Source organism: Arachis hypogaea, chromosome 2 (genome assembly GCF_003086295.3).
Source record: "Arachis hypogaea cultivar Tifrunner chromosome 2, arahy.Tifrunner.gnm2.J5K5, whole genome shotgun sequence".
Classification (NCBI taxonomy): Eukaryota; Viridiplantae; Streptophyta; class Magnoliopsida; order Fabales; family Fabaceae; genus Arachis; species Arachis hypogaea.
The window spans coordinates 58,411,534-58,416,532 of record NC_092037.1 but is presented as its reverse complement, the minus strand read 5'-3'; the positions used below and the strand labels follow the sequence as shown (position 1 = coordinate 58,416,532).

At 38.5% G+C, this 4,999-nt stretch overlaps 1 non-coding gene across 1 annotated transcript; it reads left to right on the top strand.

Annotated features, from left to right (window-relative positions):
* The first annotated feature begins 546 nt into the window (after nt 1–546).
* LOC112764606 (small nucleolar RNA R71) lies at nt 547–654 on the top strand. Its single transcript, XR_003183258.1, has one exon. It is a non-coding gene; the product is annotated as a small nucleolar RNA R71 (small nucleolar RNA).
* The last annotated feature ends 4,345 nt before the right edge of the window (nt 655–4,999 follow it).

Here is a 4,999-nt window from a genome sequence, read left to right as displayed (position 1 = left end):
CTGTTGCTGAGAAGATAATGGAAAAGGTTTGCTATTGCTAAACCTATTTCTTCCACCATTATTGTTATTGAAACCTTGTTGAGGTCTCTGTTGATCCTTCCATGAGAAATTTGGATGATTTCTCCATGAAGGATTATAGGTGTTTCCATAGGGTTCTCCCATGTAATTCACCTCTTCCATTGAAGGGTTCTCAGGATCATAAGCTTCTTCCTCAGATGAAGCTTCCTTAGTACTGCTTGGTGCATTTTGCATTCCAGACAGACTTTGAGAAATCATATTGACTTGTTGGGTCAATATTTTGTTCTGTGCCAGTATGGCATTCAGAGTGTCAATCTCAAGAACTCCTTTCTTCTGACTAGTCCCATTGTTCACAGGATTCCTTTCAGAAGTGTACATGAATTGGTTATTTGCAACCATTTCAATTAGCTCTTGAGCTTCTGTAGGCGTCTTCTTCAGATGAAGAGAGCCTCCAGCAGAGCTATCCAAGGACATCTTGGACAGTTCAGAGAGACCATCATAGAAAATTCCTATGATGCTCCATTCAGAAAGCATGTCAGAGGGACATTTTCTGATTAATTGTTTGTATCTTTCCCAAGCTTCATAGAGGGATTCTCCTTCCTTCTGTCTGAAGGTTTGGACTTCCACTCTAAGCTTACTCAATTTTTGAGGTGGAAAGAACTTTGCCAAGAAGGCATTGACTAGCTTTTCCCAAGAGTCCAGGCTTTCTTTAGGTTGTGAGTTCAACCATGTTCTAGCTCTGTCTCTTACAGCAAAAGGGAATAGCATAAGTCTGTAGACCTCAGGGTCAACCCCATTAGTCTTGACAGTGTCACAGATTTGCAAGAACGCAGCTAAAAACTGATGAGGATCTTCCAGTGGAAGTCCATGAAACTTGCAATTCTGTTGCATTAGAGAAACTAATTGAGGCTTAAGCTCAAAGTTGTTTGCTCCAATGGCAGGGATAGAGATGCTTCTCCCATAGAAATCGGGAGTAGGTGCAGTAAAGTCACCCAGCACCTTCCTTGCATTGTTGGCATTATTGTTTTCAGCTGCCATGTGTTCTTCTCCTTTGAAGAATTCGGTCAGGTCCTCTAAAGAGAGTTGTGCTTTGGCTTCTCTTAGCTTTCTCTTCAAGGTCCTTTCAGGTTCAGGATCAGCCTCAACAAGAATGCCTTTGTCTTTGCTCCTGCTCATATGAGAGAGAAGAGAAGAAGAAATGTGGAATCCTCTATGTCACAGTATAGAGATTCCTTGAAGTGTCAGAGGAAAAGAAGAGTAGAAGACAGAAGTAGAAAATTCGAACTTATCAAAGGAGATGGAGTTCGAATTTTGCATTAAGGAATAGTGTTAGTCCATAAATAGAAGGATGTGAGAAGAAGGGAAGTGATTTTCGAAAATTAAGTAAAAATTTTGAAAACATTTTTGAAAAACATTACTTAATTTTCGAAAATGAAAGTGGGAAAGAAATAAAGTGATTTTTGAAAAAGATTTTGAAATTAGAAATCAAAGAGATTTGATTGAAAATTATTTTGAAAAAGATGTGGTTAAGAAGATATGATTAGTTTTAAAAAGATGTGATTGAGAAGATATGATTTGAAAAATATTTTAAAAAGATTTGATTTTGAAAATTTAAAACTTGGCTAACAAGAAAAGATATGATTCAAACATTAAACCTTTCTCAACAGAAAAGGCAACATACTTGAAATGTTGAATCAAATCATCAATTGATAGCAAGTATTTTTAAAAATAGAAAGAAATCAATTTTGAAAACATATGATTGAAAAGATATGATTTGAAAAAGATTTGATTTTGAAAAACTTTGAAAAACTGAAAAAAAAATTGCATTGAAAAACAGAATCTTCCCCGTTGTGCCATCTTGGCGTTAAACACCCAGAATGGTGCACATTCTAGCATTTAACGCCCAAAACTATACCTTTTTGGGCGTTAAACGCCCAACCAGGTACCCTGGCTGGCGTTTAAACGCCAGTCTGTCCTTCTTCACTGGGCGTTTTGAACGCCCAGCTTTTTCTGTATAATTCCTCTGCTGTATGTTCTGAATCTTCAATTCTCTGTATCATTGACTTGAGAAGACACAAATTAAAAATATTTTTGGATTTTTAATAATAAGAAAAAAATGCAACAGGAATCAAATAACAATGCATGCAAGACACCAAACTTAGCAGTTTGTATACTACTGACACTAACAGAATGAAAATGCATATGAGACACACAAAACACTCAAGTTAATTGAATTCAAAGATCAGAGCACGAAAATTATCAAGAATTACTTGAGAATCCTTAATACACATGAATGAATGCATGCAATTGACACTAGACTTAAGATGAGACACTAGACTCAAACAAGAAATTTTCGGATTTTATGATTTTTTTGATTTTTTTGTGTTTTTCGAAAATTAAGTGGAAAAAGATATCAAAATTCTTGATGAGAATTCCAGGAATCAGTGCAATGCTAGTCTAAGACTCCGGTCCAGGAATTAGACATGGCTTCACAGCCAGCCAAGCTTTCAAAGAAAGCTTCGGTCCAAAACACTAGACATGGCCAATGGCCAGCCAAGCCTTAGCAGATCACTGCTCCAAAAGCAAGATTGATAAGGATCAACAAGCTCTTGTGATGATAAGTTGAAACCTCGGTCCAATGAGATTAGACATGGCTTTTCAGCCAGCCAGACTTCAACAAATCATCATGAAACTCTAGAATTCATCTTCAAGAATTTCGAAAAAATAAATACCTAATCTAAGCAACAAGATGAACCGTCAGTTGTCCAAACTGAACAATCCCCGGCAACGGCGCCAAAAACTTGGTGCGCGAAATTGTGAACAATACTTTTCACAACTCTCATAATCCCCGGTCATGAACCCCAAAAACTTGGTGTTCAATACCATGGCATTACACAACTTCGCACAACTAACCAGCAAGTGCACTGGGTCGTCCAAGTAATAAACCTTACGCGAGTAAGGGTCGATCCCACGGAGATTGTTAGTATGAAGCAAGCTATGGTCATCTTGTAAATCTTAGTCAGGCAAACTCAAATGGATATGATGATGAACGAAAATAAACATAAAGGTAAAGATAGAGATACTTATGTAATTCACTGGTAGGAACTTCAGATAAGCGCATGAAGATGCATTCCCTTCCGTCTCTCTGCTTTCCTACTGTCTTCATCCAATCCTTCTTACTCCTTTCCATGGCAAGCTTATGTAGGGTTTCACCGTTGTCAATGGCTACCTCCCATCCTCTCAGTGAAAATGGTCCTATGCTCTGTCACAGCATGGCTAATCATCTGTCGGTTCTCGGTCAGGCCGGAATAGAATCCAGCGATTCTTTTGCGTCTGTCACTAACGCCCCGCCTACTAGGAGTTTGAAGTACGTCACAGTCATTCAATCATTGAATCCTACTCAGAATACCACAGACAAGGTTAGACCTTCCGGATTCTCTTGAATGCCGCCATCAGTTCTCGCCTATACCACAAAGACTCTGATCTCACGGAATGGCTGGCTCGTTTGTCAGACGAGCACTCGGTTGTCAGGCGATCAACCATGCATCGTGCAATCAGGAATCCAAGAGATATTCACTCAATCGAAGGTAGAACGGAGGTGGTTGTCAATCACACGTTCATAAGTGAGAATGATGATGAGTGTCACGGATCATCACATTCATCAAGTTGAAGAACAAGTGATATCTTAGAACAAGAACAAGCGGAATTGAATAGAAGAACAATAGTAATTGCATTAATACTCGAGGTACAGCAGAGCTCCACACCTTAATCTATGGTGTGTAGAAACTCCACCATTGAAAATACATAAGTACAGGGTCTAGGCATGGCCGAATGGCCAGCCTCCCAATGATCTAAGATAGCATCAAAACAAGGATAACTATCCCCATGTCTCAATACACTAGTAAAAGGTCCTACTTATAGAAAACTAGTAGCCTAGGGTGTACAGAGATGAGTAAAAGACATAAAAATCCACTTCCGGGCCCACTTGGTGTGTGCTTGGGCTGAGCAATGAAGCTTTTTCGTGTAGAGACTCTTCTTGGAGTTAAACGCCAGCTTTAGTGCCAGTTTGGGCGTTTAACTCCAATTTGGGTGCCAGTTCCAGCGTTTAACGCTGGGATTTCTGAGGGTGACTTTGAACGCCGGTTTGGGCCATCAAATCTTGGGCAAAGTATGGACTATCATATATTTCTGGAAAGCCCAGGATGTCTACTTTCCAACGCCGTTGAGAGCGCGCCAATTGGGCTTCTGTAGCTCCAGAAAATCCACTTCGAGTGCAGGGAGGTCAGAATCCAACAGCATCTGCAGTCCTTTTTAGTCTCTGAATCAAATTTTTGCTCAGGTCCCTCAATTTCAGCCAGAAAATACCTGAAATCGCAGAAAAACACACAAACTCATAGTAAAGTCCAGAAAAGTGAATTTTAACTAAAAACTAATAAAAATATACTAAAAACTAACTAGATCATACTAAAAACATACTAAAAACAATGCCAAAAAGCGTACAAATTATCCGCTCATCAAAACACATGGGCAGATATAATCATTTTTGAATCCGTTTCTGGCCAGATACTCAGTAAGACGATTATATCACATTAGTTCAGATTGATTTAGACCATATAAAGATCTTTGTAATTTGACTGAGTATAACCCTTGTGAATATTTATTGGATGGTTTAGATATCTTTAATCATTCAGGGACTTTCATATAGATATCACGATCTAATGGTCCGTATAAGTAGGCTGTTACCACATCCATTAAATATATATGTAGTTTATGATATTCGGATAAACTGACCAAATAACATAATGTTATGCATCCATTGCAGGGGAATATGTTTTTTCATAATCTATACTGAACCTTTGAAACCTTGTGCCACATGTCAAGCTTTGTAGTGTACAACTTCATTTTTCTCATTTTGTTTTCTTCCAAATACCCATCTGTATCCAATAGGTTTTACATTTTCTGGTGTACGAACTACAAGTCC